We start from the raw sequence: 19,595 nt of genomic DNA on the forward strand, positions 1-19,595 counted from the left end.
GCAGTGTTTGGCTCTCTGATCCCTCGTGCTCTCACCCACCTCCCGTGTAGTGGGGCTCGGCACAATATCGCGCGTTGTTGAAGGAGTGCCTGGAATCGGTCCAGCTCCATTACTGTCGGATGCGCTGAAGAAGGGCGCACCTCGTAAAGCGTGGGCGTGCGTAATTGGGCGTACATCAGAGATTTGGGAAATATAGGTACGCAAGTGTAAGCCTCGCCGTGTATGGATGGGGGCGGGGCTATCATCTTTTCATCTTTTTGTGTCCATACTTGCCACCGCTTCACTTTGTTGAAGGCATTCATCTCCCATCCGAGGCCTCCAGTGAGAAAAGCTGTTTCAGCACTGAATGAAAGTTATTCACGGCAGTTTGACAGCAGCTCGCAACCGCTCCGAGCGCTCGGCAAAAACAAAACAAGATTCAGAACCCACCGAGTGCTGCCATTGGAGGAGGTCTGTCGCGTTTTTGTTTTTTTTTTTGCTCTCCGTTTCAAAAAATGAGAAGAAACGTGACGAACGATAGTTCAAGGCGCAGTGCCTCGCGAACGGAGCGATGCGCTGACAACGTGCAGAGGCAAAGAGCTCACGGAGCCGATCATTTACAGCATGTGCAGCAGCCATAACGCAAACAGTCGTTGTAGTCACAACCCAGCGGACCTGTGACCGTCGGTGTGTCAGCGCGCTGACGAATCAGGAATTCTGTGTGACCAGCTGCGTTGCCGCCGCATCTCGCAACATTCGGCCTTCCCTTCCAGTGACTGATGTGTGATTCCTCTGCCTGATGCAACAAGCCAATGAATCCACTCAGCGAGTGCCACCTAAACGTGCAGAGGCGTATTTAAAATGGAAAAGTAAGTGCAGGCAGCAGCCTTTGCCAAAACCTGTCTGCTGGAACAGCAATGTCTTCTTGGACAGCACATGACAGGTGATGGCAGCAGTGACGCGGGTCTTTGGATCCCAGCTCAAACATCGTGTTTGAACTCCCTCGCAAAAAAGAAAAATAATTCCCGTGCAATTTGAAGGGACAGGACCGGGAAAAGGGATTCAGTTGCTTTGATCATGACACTGCAGATTCAGTGTGCACACCTATAGAAGATATGTTTGGCCGTTGAGATGCATGTGTCCCTTTTGATTATACTGACCACACAACATTTGCAGGCAGCGACAGGATTTCAGTCAGTGCTTTAAATGCCAGGCATGGTTGCAAAACGCCGTCAAAGATCAGTTCCACTGACAGAAACGGGAAATTAGAGAAGAATTTATTTTTTTTCTGTTACTGAGTTTCTTTAAATGTAAACGGTTTTCATGTGCAGTAATAATGCATTTTAATCACTGTGGCCGAGCGCAGGGAATCAAAAGAGGTTGCTTTTAGACTGGCATTCTACACAACAGTAAACAGTGTTGACTAGGTTCCCCACTGGAAGGCGGTAGGGCTTCATTTATGTGAATTATTGATGTGAAGAACCCCTTTAATCCCAGCGGTCTTTGGAGTGGACACACTCGACTCTATTCTAAATACAGATGTTTTGAAGCAGGACCATAAATGTTCACATCAGCACAAATCTATTGTCCTCATTAACAACACTAGCTGACCTGTCCAGGTCTCGCCAGTTCCCACAGCTCCTTCATGAGAATCGCCCAGGGCATACTGTATCTCTTTCTTTCTCCCTCCCTCCCTCCCTCTCTTTTATTTATTATTCTCAGGCCATGTAAAAAAAAAAAAAAAAAAAAAAAAAAATCAGGAAGTGAAGCCTTTTTGACCTCATTTCAGGCTGTCCAGGAAACTGAAGCATGCCTAAAGGAGCCGAGCACTCACGTAAACATCTTTTCTTTTCTTTTTTTTATTTGAAAAGGGACAATACAATTTTATAAAACAAATGGATACACATGGTTAAAAAAAAAAAAAGCCAGAATTAGTCAAAAGGCTAGTTTTCATCTGCAGTCCCCTGGCCAAGATGTAAAAAGGCAATAAAATACATATAAAGAGAAATACATGATTGGACGCTTGATAGGGCACTAACATATAGCATATACATGACAAGCTGTCCAGAGAGCCAAGAGCACACAGTAATACAACATTCATATTCAAACACCTACTATAAAGTTCAAAAAAAGAAAGAAGAAAGAAAAAAAATAGATAAGACTTTACAGCATATTGCAACACAACATTCATCATTTATGCCACGGTCAAAGTGTTAGACATTGGAAGACACTTTGGTTGCCTGCTGTTTACCTTTAACCCACAATAGTTTTTTTGCTGTTGCATTACGTGCATCGGCCTTTCCATGGAGCAACACGCAAGGTCAAGCATGCTCAGGCATAGGCAAACAGAAATCCCTGAGCATGTTTGCAGGCATTTTGCACAGTAATATTAGGATATTAAAGCCAGTTAGGGTCATACAGGTTCCCAAACATCAGCGAGAATACGGTCACCTTCAGGTGAAGCAATAGCTGCAATAAGACCTGCCACCAGTGCTGTTCTTACACATGTTACTGAAACATGTAAACGCTTGAATCATCATAAATATTGTGTCAGGATTTTTCTTTTTTTGCAGCCTTTTCCACTATGATGAAGCACGCGTCCCACTATACAACGACCGTGCATGTGAGCCTCATGCTTCTACACGAACGTAGACGTTCATGTCACAACCGTTAGGTGGTGGGAGTAACTTTCTTGATTGAAGTTCAAGCAACACAGCATGAAAGTAAAAATAAATCATTGAAAAAAAAAAAAAAGAACCGCTCATTTCCTTGGATGGGGCCAGAGTGCTCGACAAAAGAAAGAGTCAAACATGTCACAATCCCTCGAACACTGACTGTGCTGAATGACGTGAGAACAACCTCCCCCAAGCTGCTGTGGATATAAAAACTGGAGGAACGCTGTCCTAATCAGAATATGGTCCCTGGGTTATTGTTAACACATTATTAGTCATTGACGTTTGGTTGTTTTCTTGACTGTTGGTTGCCGCTGGGTTTCAACAGTATGAAATATGTAACACCCAAAACAGTAAAACTTTTCAGACTCTCAATCCAACCTGTTTGGGAACATATTATGATTAATATTATTGTTTTTTTTATTATCCTGATTAAACACGCAGTCATGGCTTGGACTCTGCCATGTTCCTGCCACGCAGTGATGCCGTGGGCTCTATTTCAGCGCCGCACACTTGCAGCGACAAGCTTTATTGTGCACTATTAGGTTTGATTTGCACAGTCAAACATACAGTTGCCATGGCGATGGCGAGGCCCTACAGTGAGAGCCTTGTGTGTTTGCTGGATGGCTTCCTCGCCCTCAGTGGCGCGCTGACTTGTGTTGGAGCCGTGCGTGCGGTGGATTCGATGACCGCACAGCAAATGTTCAGTGCACCTTGGAGAGGTTCCATTCCTGACTGAAGTCTCCACTCTACAGTGTAAGCTAATCTGCCAAATTAAAAACAACGCAGTGCAGCCAGCCAGGGTGGCAGGGTCACTGGAGACGCCGTAAAAAAAAAAAAAAAAAAAGCAGCGACATTTTTGCGTTGTTGAGTGCATTACATTGCCCCTCCAAAGTGCAGAATTCCCCGATCCCTGAGGCAAATCATATGTACTGTGGTATATTAATGGATGCCCAAAGTACAACACAACCTATAATTTGAGCCACATGTGTCACGATGCACTATGTTCCTGAAAGAAAATGTAAGATCACAGATGTTATGCAGAAAAATACAGTCCGTTCCGAAACCTGGTAAACAAAGTTAGACCTCCAATGCAGGTGACTGGCAGATTCCATTTGGTATTTTTTCCACTTCAGCAAGAGAAAACGTATCATCCTGCTCTTAGACACACAACATCATTAACTGGAGTCTCCACCAAACTACAGGGCGTGTTTCCAGCGGGATTGGCTGAATAAATCAACTCTCTTGGAGTTCTCCCACTAAGTAGGTTTTACTCAAACTCTTTGATCTCCTCAGCGCACCTGCATCCGATGTCTCAGGCGAAATCCCTTAAAAGTCGCAGGCATGTTTATGTGGTCGGCGACGGAGACCTGCTTTCCCATCACTTCATTATCAAGTTTTTCTTAACCCTGTCTGCAAAAAAAAAAAAAGGACGAAACCACAAAAAGGCTGTTGAGGATGAAGCTTCCGAGCGGTTCCATAGCGCGAGCGTGAGGAAATACCTTAAGACAGAATAATCATTCAGCGATTAAACTGGAGAAGCGTGCACTGAGTCATCTCGTGTGCATTCAGTGGGGCACCTGTGTTCCGTCAGGATGGAATTGGAGTTGAAAAAAAGAAAACGTGGATGTATATATATATATATATATATATACATATATATATATATATGTATGTATATATGTGTATATGTATATATATTATATATATACATATATATGTGTGTGTGTGTGTACATATATGTATGTGTACATATATATATATGTACATATATATACATGTACATCGTGCGTGTATGTATGTATGTATGTTTGTATGTATGTTTTCTTTTTTTTCAACTATGTATATGTATATATATATATATATATACATATACATATATATGTATATGTATATGTATATATATATTAGCCCTGGATCCAGCTAACATCCTGTTGCAGCTTAATGTGTGTGTGTCACAGTCCACGAGTCCTGTATTTGTGTGGAGGAGTGGTGCTAGTAGTGGTGGTGAAGGGTTGAGGCAAAGTTGTTTTGTTTTAATCAGTTTCGCCTGTAATCACACTACCCGCGGTTGGCGGGTGATGAGACTGGAGATGAGCCTGATGCGGGTTTTGAAGGAGAAAAAAAAGACTTCCCCTCTCTCTCTCACTCTCTCTCCGTCTCACTTTGCAGGCTGACTCATAGCTGGGGAGCGGCCGTGCATGCGAGTGTGAAGACGAGGGGAAGTGAGCTCACTGGTGGGCCGAATTGGCTTTTTCCTGGGGCCAGATCGCTGCCCGCTAATTAACCACCGCTTGGCCCCCTTACCACAGAGGTAATGGTGGTGAGTGGTTACCCTCTGCAGCTTTACCATGCTTCATTGAAATATTAATGTATGAGCATGAGCGCACGTGTCGGTGCTTCCTTCGAATGTTTGAAGCAGCCGACTCCCCCCATTCACCACTTTGAGTGACATCACTTGTTTTCTCGGAGCCTGGGCTCAGATTCTCGACCATCTGACAACATCGCCCATGTTGCCGCGGCAGCGTGCGCTTTGTGCAGTGTAATGTGTTCCAGATGAATAGGTAAGACCAAACAAACGGCTGTACGACAACATCTGCTAGGGTAATCTCCTACCACCTCCAGAATGCTTTACTTGGATGAGAAAGGGGGGAGTGATGATCGCAGTTTACAACAATCTTGCTTTGATTTCTGGAAATCCAGACCACCACCTCTGTCTTGGCTGGCTGTGAATTAGAAACTGGCAAGTTGGAAGCATGTGGCTTGAAGCTAACGGGCTAAGAGGAACAGCCAAGCCCACCCACACCTGGCAGCAAAGGCATTAAGTGAAGAGGGATTTGCTTTTTGACTTTTGCACACTCTTGAAAATCGGTAGTGCTCTTCAGCAACTCACCGCAGGGTTTAAAGGATTTTGTGGGTCGAATAAAAGTAAAACACATTGAGCGCCTTTGCTAAAAAGGGAAACATTGTCCTAACCAACTGTGTCCAACACGAGGGTATGAATGACTGATTAGGTAAAGCAAACAGATTCATTGTTTTTGCCTGTGCAGCCATCAGGTTCTCCGACATGGTGGTGTTCCATTGTATGAGTGTGTGAGTTTTAGGTTTAGGCTCACTACTAGCAGCTGATGAGACTCTGTTTATGCTATCATTCAATTCTTCAAGACTGAGCAAAATGTTAGAACAGAGGATCAGTGTCCATTAGATGTATGGAGTGCTTGAAGCTTTGATTTTAGACTATATTTTATTGACTACATAAAACTGTAAAATTTAGTTTGATTTGACGGACGATTGCAGTTCCATTTAAGCTCATTCAGAGAGTGAGTTGAAACCCCCGGTGATTTATGACGTTTTTCAAGAAAATACACAAACATGACACATAACATAGTGTCTCCGTAATTCATTTAGAATCACTTTAAAAAAAAAACTGGATCACTGTGCAGCCCTATGTAACAGCGCGGCCCGCGAGTTAATCAATATTGAGAGGCGTATGACAATTCTTGGCAGGGAGGCATTAAAGCGTTGCATCATGGGACTTCACACCAGTTTCAAAGCTGGCATGGAATCGTGTTGATGTAATGTGGCAGTCATTATCTTCCAGCCTCCTCGCCAAATGAGGAATACCCTCTCAAATGTCAGGGCGGATCAGCTCACTGGGAAAACCACAGCGACTACAGGAGCCAATTTGCGACGTTTGCAACATGTGGCACCGCACCAGCTCCATTAACATTCATTACTGCCCTGATTGGCCCTCATGAGAAGAGCAATAAAATTAAACAATAACACAATTCTACTTATCGGGCAGATATTGCATTTTCGTCTCAATGTTAAATTGAATTGCCGGCCGGAGAAAAGATTTCATTCTTGGCCTCTGCTTCAAATGCGTAGAGGAGTGGGGGAATTGCCAGGAAAAATAAATGAACAGGAATTTTTTCTTTGTATTGTTGGTAACATATATACAATTTAACTGGACACATTGACAGACTCAAGGCAGAGCGGCGATGGCAAGACCTCACATCGCGCAGGAATGGTATATGCAGAAGTAAAGTAAGCTTAAAGTTTCAGCATGTACATCAACAGCTAAAAAAGGAAAAAGAAAAAAGAAAATTTGACACCACAGGAGTGCAATGCAATGTTTTTAGAAAAGATGTGCTAAGATGAGCCCTTATGAGGGAAATTTGCAAAGAGGAGGTTTGTCTGAAGCATCACTCCAGGCCATCAGATCAGACTATATGTTGTTTTGGTAGGTTAAGAAAACAACACTCTAAAATACATATTGCAAAGGTGCCACATATTGCACCTCACCTGTTTGTGTTTGTGTCCTTGCAGATGGACTCTAGCACAACAGACATTTAACCACTTGCACTCATCACCCACTGTGGGGGCGTAGTTGCACTATCCAGCTCAATCAGTTTAGATTCAGATCTGATTGTTCCGCCTAAATTTGTTGATTTCACACTCCAGGCCAGTTTGTCGCAGGGCCAACACAGAAGGACAAGCATCCATTCACGCTCACAGTGCTAGACAGTGCGAGCTACTGCACCACTGGGCCGTCACAAAACTGTATTTGGCAAAATTCAAAACAACAAGAAACAACCGCTCATGCTGCTCAGGCGTGCGGGATAAAGCTTCAACTCTGCATGGGGGGCAGCGACAGGAAGCAACCAGAAAATAGCCTTTCTGCATTGATTTTGCCTGCGATAAAACTACTGGGGTCACAAACTAAAAATGCGGACCACATATGAATGAATGCAAAACACAACCATATGAAGATGATGGCAGACAAGGGAAAGGAAAAGAAAATAGACAGCGACTCCAAGGTCTATTGTAATGAGAAGCAGTGGGGGAAAAAAAAAAAAACCTTTGGAATTGTTGAGGGTGATTTTGTCTCAGCACACACATTTATTAGTACACAATTTTGCACATGCAAAAGAAAAAAAAAATCACGCACACACTCGTGCACGCGCAGTGCAAGTCCTGGAGGATTTACTTTTTCCTGGCATGCCGACCGTATTAATACTGTTATACAGGCAAGTAAATAAAAGAGCTTGTCGTCAAACTCTCGGGCCGGTCTCTGTTGCAACATTCTCCGACGCAGAGTCCAATCGTTGTTTGGGATTGCGTTTAACGCTTCATAAATATGCACTAATACAGGCGAGGCAGAAACTTTGCTCTTCTCTAACCCACAAGAACTGACGTGCACTTGGTTGATTCGTAATTCCAGATTTAATCGTTCCTTTCTAGTTTATCGTCATTGTCATCGTTTCATCCAATTTTCCAAAAAGAGTTTTATCGGAATCATCTCAATTGCGTAATCATTTCTGACAGTCAGATAGAGAAAGGTCGAAGTGTGGGAGTACAATGTTTTGTTGGGGAAACAGTTTCTGAGAGAGTCCAGCCTTGTGTTGGTCCGGGAAATAATAAACAAAAGCTCCTTTTTTCCCCTTTTCTTTTTCTTTTTTTGAAGCGACACTCGCGCACTGAGCGAAGCCTTCAGCCCGCTTTCAATATTGTTCCGCAGCAGCTGGCACGCTACGACGCACACCTGGGTAAACACGCCGCGCACAGCTCCTTGCCTCGCACACTAACCGATGAAGATCATTGGCTGTGGCAGACGCCCTTCGTCTGTTACCGCCGCCGCTCGCTGCCCCCGGGGCCAGCGGGGCTCACCTCCAACCGCGGATCAATCTCACTTCGCTGCACTGTCCATCAAAGGACGCCGGGGGGACGTCCCATCCAACGAGCTCAAGCTACAAATCCCCGTTCCGCTCGGCGAGGGGTTCTTGCAGTCGGGCCGTGTCCCAGCAGGCTCCCTTCACTCTAGACCGGAGGGCTGCCGATTGGTATCAGCGCCGATGATGTCAGGCTTGTGCCAACTCTCTACCACCGCGCCCCAGAGGAGGCAAAAGTAGTCAACATTCTGTACTTGAGTACAAGTATGGATACTTGTGTAAAAATATTCTGGTAAAAATGAAAGTACTGGTTTAACCCCTTTACTCAAGTAAAAGTAAAAAAAATAAATAAAAAAAAAGTAGAAGTGCAGATTCTGAAAATACTTTTATCATTATTTTTATTTTTACTCTGCCTTCACCCTATGACAGCTGGGAGAGGCTCCAGCTGACCCCCGTGACCCTGAGCTCAGGAATGGTTGGATGGATGGATTTTTACTTTTATTAATTAAAAAGTAAAATTGATTCTTTACGATTAATGGAACAACACATTTATTGATAAGTAAAATAATTTCCCTCTCCCTCTAAAATATGACACAGTTTTATGTTCAACTACACAACAGCAAATTGCTTCCAGCCTCAACAACTATAATAAATAATAAGTGAATTACTTTTCAGAATTTGTTCTTTTAAATCTGTTTTTTTTTTAAACTTACAAACACAAAAGTAACAAGCATGTTTTTTTTTCCAATGTAAGGAGTAGAAAGTACAAATATATGTGTGCAAATGTAGGGAGCAAAAGTAAAAAGTTGTTAAAAAAGAAATTCTCCCTCCACGCTCTCTCTGCCAACCCTGCCAGCAGATTAATCTGCGGCCCCTTGGCAGAAAACACTCGTCACCCCTCCAACAGGCACAGGGGGCAGTTGATGTGGCACCTGACTGATATTTACATCGTGCGGGCTACAGTCGCCCACTCCCAGCATCACTACTTAGCCCTTACAGCAATTTATTTGGCAGTTTTGAAAAAGCGTGCACCCGACATGACCTCCGCTCAAATGGAGTGCGGCAGCCTACGGATGCTGGTGACTTAACCCTTCACCTGTAAAACGAGAGTAAGGAAAAACACCCTGGTTATGATGCCATATTGGTGGCCGCGTTCTCCCAGGGAGCCGAGGTCTTGGCTGAGGTCCTGCGTGACCACAGAGGGTGTTGGATTGTTTGGGGTAGTTTTCTTTTTTTTGTTGTTTGGTTTTCGCTAAAAGGGCCACTACCTCCGCTGGCCCTCCCCTTCATGCCGTGCTCCTCGCCGTCACCCCGATGCTTTGAACCCACTTGGAGTTGGGAAGTCGTTGGAAGCGGCGTTTTGCCGATTTCGTCGTTCTTTTATTTACTCGTGCTTAAATGCCACAGCACCCTGGCAGGGACTTTAATGGAGGTGAGACACTCCCATGTCGCGCTGCTCCCCTCACTAAAGTTTTACAGCGTCCCACCGCACTCTTGAGCTAGGGCCGAGGGAAAGTGACGCCATGGCCCAGGAAAAGACTCTGTGCTCATGCCTGGCCTGTGTTGCACTAGACCCAAGGGGGCCTTTGAGGTAGAAAGATTTTTTTTCACCTCATATTTTCCTTTTTTCGACCGTTTTTAAACGATCGTGCGAAGTCAAAGCAGAGCGCTGCCCCGCACTCCGTAGCAGTTATCGCGACACAACGTCCCTCATTTACAGTCGCACTCTCGGCTTTTCCTAATCAGCCCATAAGCCGGCGGTATCTACAAGGCTTTGCCACCGCCGTGGCTAATGGACTTGCACTTTATCACATTGATTCTCCCTGTAAAGCTGCCCCTTCTCCCCCTAAACCCCCCACGCGCGCACAACTTCCCCCACCTTCACTCATATGGCCCTGATGAGATCCAGACTCTGTGTGGAAGCAAATTAAAGTGGCCCAACAGTGTCAGCGGGAGAGCTAAATGGAAGGTAGTGAAATCTTTTGAACCTCTGTTACATTACGACAGTTCTAAACACATCCAGCTGGGTCCAAAGTTCAGGGAAGACATAAAAGCACCATTGCATGTTACCTTGGAGGATGATAATAGGCGAGCGCCACTAAAACTACTAAGACAGTCCACAATCAAAGGGCCCAGAGGAAGGACTCCCCGCACTTCTTACTGGCTGCTAATGGCCTGTGTGTGTCACAGACGACCCAGCGCGCCAGTCGCTACATCCCTTGTAACGCACGCACACCGTGCGGCGTAAAGACAGGGAACCCTTTCGGTGTTGGTGATTAAACTCCATTAACTGGGGGTCAATTAAAATACAAAAGACTTCGGAGGGCAGTAATTACTTTGTGCCAGCCAGGTAGGTAGGTCCACCTTTAAGCGAGACTGGCAGTGTTGTGAGCTAACGGCTAGCAGGCGGCGTCCGGCAGAGCCAAAAAAGTGCTGATTGTGTAAATGTGACAGAGGAGATGATTTGGGCAGTCAGAGGAACCTTGAGCCTAGTGTGTGTGTGTGTGTGTGTGTGTGTGTGTGTGTTCCTGCAGCTATGCGCTAGCTGTGGGCTTCCTCTGCGGTGTTTCAACCACACACGATAAATATGAGCTTGTGGCCCGGCTGCGGTGCCCCAGGAATGCTCACATGTGGTGGAGCCGCTCTCACCACCATTGACGAGACAGTTAGTTGGATCCCCGGTCTTCAAGATTCCTGGTGGGGAGAGACTTCATAGGAGGCCGTTTGACTTCGAGACTTCAGGGGGCCACGGTTGCCAGCTTCCTCTCTGGCTCAAAACTCCCATTTAAACGTGTTATTTGTTTACTCCGAGCCTCGACAAAGCAGCCAATCAAACTATTGTTTAGTGTTTACTGTCTCTCTCTGATCTCGGTTAAGGGCCAAAAATGCACTTAATCACCGGTTAGCAGCATTTGAAACAAACATGAAATGACATGGTAGGCGGGCAATATTTCCCAGATCAAGTGTGACTGTTCCTATTTATTTATACAACCGAGAGCGCTCTCACAGCCTCTGCAAGGACAAAGTTACCCGGGTCACAGAGAGAGAATGAGGGGGGGGGAATTAGCCAGCGAGGAGTTTAGGAATCTGCGCAAAGCTCCAAATAAAATATGAGCTATGATAAGCTCGATCTCGGCTGGAGGGACATTCATCATTTGGATGTTAAAGCCATAAACCGGCGAGACTAACCATATCTAAAGCACATAATGCCCACCAGCTGTCCTCGCACACCCCTCACCGGTCTGCTATCTCGCAGCCCTTTGATGGGAGCCGATGGGAGCTGACCCGTCCTTTCCGAACCATAACAGGCATGTCCAGACGAGTCACCGAAAACGCTCTTACGACATGTAAATGTGTGCCCCCGCGGGAACAAATACATCAGCACCAAAAAGATAAATATTTGCCTTGATCGTTGTCGCCGCGGTTGGATTGTTTGTGAGTCCCATATCGAAAGAGAAATACAGCCAAAGCAATTTGTCCAAAGTCAACATTTATAACCTCCATCATCAGACTACCTTAAAATACTCCTCGCTGCATACGGGGGGAAAAATTCATGACTTACACTGATGGTGCCACGTCTGGATTTTTTATTTTTTTTTTATATATACACTGGTTGCAAAAGGAAATAAATGCAGTGCCTCAATTACTGGCCAAGTTTTAAAATGCCAAGTTTTCAGCTTTTGATAGTTTCCAAGTACTCAGTGCAAATAAGGAGGCTGCGAATCGCCCTCTCCTTCCACACATCCGTCATCGGAGACTAATCTGTTGTCTCCCATAACTTCATGGCTGACAAGGGTCATTGGCCCGAGGCCCCCGGCGGAGACTATATCCCCTCTCTGGACAGATGTAGTGGCATACGGGAGGCCCGGATGCCCCCCTCCACCACCACTCCCCCCCCTCCTCCTGCTGACCCCCTCCCTCTCTTCCAGAGTCTGAGAAAGGGTCCTGAAGGGTTGCGAAGGTCCTGGGGACTGGACACATTGCGGCATTAATTACACACTCAGTTACCATTGAGCCTAATGTTTGGCCTCCTCCGCCCCCCCCCCCCCACCTCCTCTTGGAGGTTAACTCCTTCCTGACAAGCGGGGAAAGTAATGGGGGCCTCTGTCGCTGGTTTTGCCTGCACTCAGCCCAGACAGCGCCCCCGCGTCCTCTTCCCTTCTGCCCTTCCTGGCCTGTGAGTGACAGCGGCTAAACGCTCCGCTCCCGCGCTCCTTTTCTTCTTTTTTTTTACAAGGGGATCACACACATGCACAGATGCATTCGCAACACACAGGAAGGAGGAGACGGATAATGGGGAGGTGTGAGGCGGCGGCGGGGGCAGGCGGCGGTGGCGGCGGCGACACTTCTTCCCATCAAAGCCTTTTCCGAGTCATCCTCGCGCAAACAACAAGGCTTTTTTCGGAGCATTATCTATCACGGGGCTCCTCCCGCTGACACCCTCGACTGGCCGAGGCGACAGCGACAGAAGAAAGACAACGCGCATTGACAGGATACCCCCCACCCCACCCGACATTAGCGGCAAAGTAAACAGAGTAGAAAGAAAGGGGACGGGAAGGGATGAGAGAGGCCGACACAGACACTGGAGGTTAGGCGCTTGCAGATGTCTCTCCCCCGTGCACCAGAGGATCGGGTTCTGGACTTCCAGAACTGCTGCTGGCTACGGCCGTGATCACAAGCGTCCCTGCCCATTCCTGAAGTCATGTGATTTCTGTTTGACGGGGCGCCGTAGCCCCCCGTAATCTGATAGGAGAGCACTTACAATATCAAGGCTTATGTTTCGTTTGATTAATTCATAGCCCACGGCGTCTGCGAGATAGAGGGAGAGAGCGCAGCATGAGATCACGACCCTGGAATTCCAAACAATAACCATCTGTGGTGAAAGGCGCGGAGCCCGGTCCGGCGCTCGCCTTGCCCCTCTCACTTCCTTTTTTCTCTTCCTCTCCTGCCTCGCTCCCTCTCGCGAGGGGTAATTCCTGTTGATGTTTGAAAAGCCGGCCAGCCACACGTGAAGCGCGCACACCTGCAACAGCAGGAGAAACCGAGCAGTTAATTATCGAAAATATGTCATGACATGCAAGCGGCTGGAAGGAGCAAAAAAAAAAAAAAAAAAAAAAAGGGAGATGGGGGGCATACCTTTGAGCCAGAGGCACATTTCAGTGCAACACCTGAGAAGCTAAAAAAGGAGCATCTGCAAAAGTCTTCAGGGCCCTTTGCTTGACTCACCTTATGAGTGAAGGTGTGAGTACAAGTAAGGACAACAATGATTTTGGCTGATTTTCCCATATGAATTATGGTGTAATTTCTCTGCAGCTGTAATCAGTGCTGCATCCTTCAAGCTGTGAGTGGTGCTACATGTTAGATTTGAGGATGCAGTCCACTTCCACTTAGCTACACAGTGGGAGTTGGAGGGTGGATGTTTGATTTTTCCAAAGGACAGTAGGAGAGAAGTCCGAGTAGACGAGAAAACCGAAAAAGGCGCTTAGTCCGATTAAGCTCTGCATGTAAACGTACTGAGTGTTTCTGGTCTTGGCTGTTGAGAAAAAAACTACATGATGTCTCGGTAAATGTCGTAGCCCTTGCAGCATCTCCTTCGGCATTGAGGGGGAAAAAAGTTACGTGGTTTGCTCTCTTTCAGCTGGTTGCCACCGGGATGAGGGTGATTAATGAGGTGTTGCTTTGTGGATTTTATTTTCAACTTTTCCAAACCGACGTTCCCGACATCCCATCTGGACGGGGCAAAAGCAGCGCAAGTTTTCCCTGCCCTCGGTCACAGTCAGAGAGCACGTGAGCGCTCCTCCGAAGACCGAAAACAAACATTCCACTTGTTTATGTGCCATAGCGTGGCGGCCGTGTGCACGGTGCATTACTGTTTAATATGCTTGGAGAGAGTTGTGTTAAATGTTTTAGGGTTGGTTTGAAAAGACTTTCCTCTTCGTAAAACCTATATATTGAGCTCCCACAAAGTGAGATTGTCTGTAAGATGATCAAGTTACAACATACGCGGAGTGGAAAACAGTGAACGACGGGTCTGCCAATGAGTTTAACACTGGCGGCAACTGTGCCGTAAAGGCGGAGCTGAGCCGCACGTTGAATAATAAGTCCTCTTAGAGTAAACGTTACTCCGGCACCCTCTTTAAGAGTCTGTGGCTTCACATACGTAAGGTTCCCACATAAAACTTAGATCAAGGAGAAAAAGTGCACGTTGAAAGGATAAGTGCAGCCTGATAGACTTAAATTATTATTTTTCAAAGGAAAACTCATCCAACCAGTGGTATGAATAATAAGCCAAGAGAAAAATAGGATTGTCATCCTAAAGGGGTAATATGCGACAAAGTTTCCCTAAAATACACCATGAGCGAGGTGTTAAGTCATGTCTGTGTCGCACTGTAGGAGGCATATGACTTACTTCCAAAGGAGAAAATTATAAAATAAACAGAGATGCAGAAATTATTGAATGCAGCCTTGGAGAAAAAAAAAAAAAAAAAATCACTTGGCTTTCAGTAAATGTTTGGCATTTTTCCTCTGGAGCAAAACTTTAGATGCTGCACTTTACTTTTCATGTGACAGAAAATTACATATATCCGACAGTCCATGAACGTGTATGATTACTATAATGTTCCGAAATGTGGCATATACGATACATCTGGTGCAATGAGTGAACCGAGTTAAAGGAGGTCTATTTGGCTTTCCTGACCGACCCCGCACACGCATGTCCGCGACCCGGCCGTGGCCCTTCGGGAGGCTTCTTTTCGCCCTGACCTCCGACGGAACAGGATGAATGACCTGCGAGGGGACGGCCTTCACAGAGGACCGTCTCGCTATCAGCCAGGAATCTGCCGATGTTTACGCTTTGAGGGGTGTGTCAGGATGAGTGTGCGCGGGCGAGATTCTTTTGAGCGAGAGAGAGGGAGAAGGGAGGCACGGCCCTGGCTCGCGGCTAAGAGTTGAATGTCAAGTGCAGATACGGCGCAGAACAATGCGGCGGTAACCCCGTCTCTGATGAGGAATGTCCTCGCGTCTCGCAGCTGCGCCGGCCCCCGCAGAGCCGCCCGAATACGCCCGCTTTTCCATTCTGTGAGGCCACCCCTCAGTATGGCCCGTAAAGTCCGCAAATAACTCCATATTCCACCTCCAAACTTTTAATCGTCAGCGGGCTCACGCTCAATGACAGTATTTTTAACTTTTACAGCGTCAAAGGGTTTTTCCTTGATTATGGCTGCGTAGCGAAAACAATAGCTGGAGTCGAGTTTCCCCTCCGTGCCACGTTCGCCCCGAATGGCGCGTCCACCGCAGAGAGCCCCGGGGTTTTCAATTACACCCCCAAAGTGCTCCCCGATCGCTGCCCCCTGTCGCAGGTGGCGAGATGTGTGGCAAAAAAACAAAAACAAAAACATGGTGTTCCATTTAGGGAACATGTGGGGAGAAGTCACTCCGAGAGCCATTTGTTTGGAATGTTTTATGGTAACAGATGTAACTCTCACTGCTGCCGCCGCCGCTGCTGCTGCTGCTGCTGCTGCTGCTGCTGCTGCTGCTGCTGCACCACCGTCACACTGAAGCTAACGGTGCCCCTGCTTCGCTTCCAACCACTAATTACAGCCGCCGAGCTCCATGTCAGAAGTGCAACTAAGCAAAACATAGGTCCTACACGGTAAATTAGGAAGACGGATGTTCATTCCAATGGGGTTTAAAGGCTCGATCGTAATCTGAATTGGAGCTAATGAAGAGATTGTCAATTAGCCTCGCATTCATTCATTTTTCTCTCCCCGCCTTCTCCTGCACTCATTATAATTTCAATTTCTATTAGCTGTGGTTGCCGTTTGCCCGGGTGGCTGCCTGATTCTTTGAGGGGGTCTCCGCACACTATTAAATTATACTATATTATAAAATCCAAACCCCCTTCCCTTTAAATTCATCTCTATTTTGTGTGTTTGGGTGGTGTCGGGGGGGAGGGGGTTTGGAAGCCACCAAAGTAGATCACACGCTTTCGTAGAGGGGTTTGCATTTAAGAGGAAAAGCAAGAAACACAGAGAAAAGGGGAGAGAAAGAGAAAAGAGGGGGTGGAACGGCATTGTGTCTGGACCCCTAAACCAGAGAACCACAACGCTTCCCGGGAGAACTCTAAAGGAGGGGAGCCCACACAGTGTGAACAAGAGCCTAGAACGGCCCGACGGGCAACCGAGAATGGATGAGTTTTATCCGATGTAATAGGAAACATAGCCAAACAAAAATATTAGTGCGCATGTAAGCCCTAAATTTGGGTGGATTTATTGTGACGTGTCGCGTGGAAAAGCCGCATCCCGTTTGCCTCCGCAGGTGAACCACAGCACGCAAAACCCCCGCAAAACCCCAAGTGGGACTTTTTCAAAGAGAGGCACAAACCAAAGCTTGTGAATCATGTATGTCCGATCATTTCAGTGAAGATCATCAGAGACATTATTAATCCGAAAGTTTGTCGATATATCGACATACATCAATTTGGCTCCAAAGCTCAGTTTTTCTTACCTATGAATTTTTCAGTCACCAACTCTATAAGGGCATAGTTTGGCATTGTGGGAAAATAGCTGTGCTTCCTGTCAAGGGACAAAGACAAGATGGGTACACGTCTCATGTAAGTGCAATTCTCGAGAAAGTCAGCCACAGCCGCTGGTTAGCTCGGTTTACCATAAATACCGAGAGAGGGAAAACAAGACAAGTTCTGGCATCGAGCGCTTCAATGCAAATTCAATGAAAACGCTCCAGAACCATGTGCAGAATGACGCAAATGCGGGGAATTCTTGTCGTTACATGTAATTGCGTGTAAAGTTGTCAGTCGGGATGATGGGTGGGGGTGGGAGTGGGGGGCGCGGGGGGTGGGGGGCGGTTGTCAAGCTACTGGGTGCGTAAATCATAGAAGGCAACGTGAAGAGTCACACAAAACAATGCTGGCAAGCGACTCAAAAACGAGGCAGCGGTGCCCTTTGACCGCCACCCGCCCGGAAAGACAGGGTTGCACGTCCATTAGCCTCATTAGCCGTTAGCAACTGGGAATTTAATTAGCGGTTTCACTTTGTCATCGGGTAGCATTTCCTTTGTGTGAGCGCGAGCCAAGCCGACAACAGAACGGAGTCAGGAGTGGAAACGGCTCTGAGGTCGACCCCCACACCCTCCTATCATCTGGCCTACCCAAAACACACCCAGGAGTTGAAATTGCTCAAATGCGAGGGGATTTTCAATTATTATTTTCCCCTCCCTTCCCTTCGCGCATGCACTCCCACTTCTCCGGCGAGTCGGAAAATAAAGCAAGCGCGCTCTGCGGAATCCAGTCGCCCACACACACTCGGTCAGGACACTTGATTCCAATTAGATTTTTTTTTTTTTTTTTTTTTCCTCCGCTTCTTGTTCGAGCCTGTCTGGGCCTCCTGCTTTTATCCATTCTTCTGCGTGGCCCACTGACTCCCTCCCTGCGACCGTTCCCACTTCCTTGCCCGTGTCCTCATTCCCTCGATGTCCATCTGAGAAGCTTCTGTGAACCCTGATTGTCAAAACGACACAAACCCGGCGTCCATGATGACAAAGCACGTGGGCGGCTTTACCAGCTCACACCGCAGTTTGACTCTCAGGCAGTGAATATTTATTAAGCTATGGATCCATTTGATTACAGAGTGAAGTCAACCCCACGCTGCGAGGCGCTGCCCACACAGGCACTGACGACAACCCGGCCGTTGGGCGCACACAATGCATTTCACCCCGAGCGTGGCGGCCGCATGCAATTCCTCATCTCAATGACTGTAATTAAAACATTCCACAATCTCTTTGTGTTATTTCTTTCTCCCATGTGCTGTTCTTTCCCACTTGCGCCCTCTTCCCGTCGCGCAAATCAAACGCCGTCTACCGGCCGCATGGCAGATTTTGGGGGGAGATCGGTCGGGAATCCTCGCGCAGGCTGGTGCCGTAAGTAGTTTCTGCGGACTCACGCGGCTTTTCGACACAGTCCAAACACAGAAAAGAAAGACTTTTTTCCCCCCATGTTATTATTATTAACTCGGGAGCCAAAATCTTTTCTGCAGCGACCAGAAAATGAGGCGCTCTGCAAGGTTATTTGTCCATTTCTCTTTTGCTGCGGCCCGCGATTATGTGATTTAGCGTGCACCCCCTTTTTCCCTGATTGCTTCCAAGCAGGGGGTTCCTCTGCTGCCTCCAGCTATTTGCTACTCGGCCCCACATTTTTGCTCCATGTTGCAAGGGAGTTTCCAAGACACGAGCGAGAGCGTTTGGAGAGGAGGGGAGTCGGCGGCGGCTGGACAATCACTGAACATCCTGGGTTTCGGGATGACGACGATAACTGTCGGATATTCTCGAAGGTGTGATCCGAGCCTGGAGACGATGTAATCGAATTTATTATTGAACTGGCCAGGTTGGGTTTCACTTTATGCAAATGGCTCGACGCTGGTCTAAGTCAATTTGTATTGGGAAAGCTGAGGAGTCACTTCTGGTCCCCCAGATTGATTAGTCATGATACTGGATAGGATTTTGTTACTAACCGGCCAGCTGAGGTAGTAAACTCTAATTGGGATTAGTGCTCCAGGGAGACATACGACAGCGGTGTAAAGGGGTTTTGCTCTTCCCATGCTTGTTCCACCGAGCACACAGGCTACAGAATGGCTGCTGTTGAGCAATAGCAGCTCTATGGGGTGGTTACGTCTACCTCCCGCCGGCCCCACCGGTGACCACCTCCGACTCGGCTCTGAACCCTTCACCATGTGGAAGAAAGAGATTGATAAAAACGTGCCCTCTGGTCAAGGAGAAGCGAACCTTCGGTAAGTCAAAAAATCATCAGATCGCCTTCAAACACGAAAACGCATCCACCTCATCCGGAAGATAATATCTGCTGTCGTGAACTGGCTGGATGTAGATAGCAGATGGGGCCGCACGTGGACTCGTATTATGCACTTTCCAGATGACAAGATTAGCCCTCAGTTACAGCAATCTGACTTGCACTGCGAGGCAACCGGCGCTCGGAGACACTGCGCTTGGAAGATCGCCGGATGCAAAAATCGGGGGAAATGCAATTACAACAATCATCGTGGCGTTCCAAGCTCTTGCTTTCCTTTCAGCTTGGAAAAGAAATGAGAATCATGTTTATTGTGAACTCAGGACCCTCCTCCACGTCTTCATGCACGGTCCTGACAGGAACCCGAGGCTTTGTGAGAAGCCACCACGGTGACTGTTGGGCGCCATGAACGTCTTGCAAACCTCGCAAGACCTTTGAAAGTGGCAACGGGAACTCGAG

General features: G+C 47.0%; 1 long non-coding RNA gene across 1 annotated transcript in view; it reads left to right on the forward strand.

The window, feature by feature from the left end:
• Positions 1 to 18,162, forward strand: part of LOC142883759 (uncharacterized) — a 140,977-nt gene extending 122,815 nt beyond the window's left edge. The window contains exon 4 of the long non-coding RNA XR_012926079.1: positions 17,967 to 18,162. This is a non-coding gene — a long non-coding RNA (uncharacterized LOC142883759). The remainder of the gene's footprint in view (positions 1 to 17,966) is intronic.
• Positions 18,163 to 19,595: the final 1,433 nt, after the last annotated feature.

Source organism: Nelusetta ayraudi, unplaced genomic scaffold, assembly GCF_046127955.1.
Source record: "Nelusetta ayraudi isolate G7.1 ecotype Tasmania unplaced genomic scaffold, CSIRO-AGI_Nayr_v1 ptg000008l, whole genome shotgun sequence".
Taxonomy (NCBI): Eukaryota; Metazoa; Chordata; class Actinopteri; order Tetraodontiformes; family Monacanthidae; genus Nelusetta; species Nelusetta ayraudi.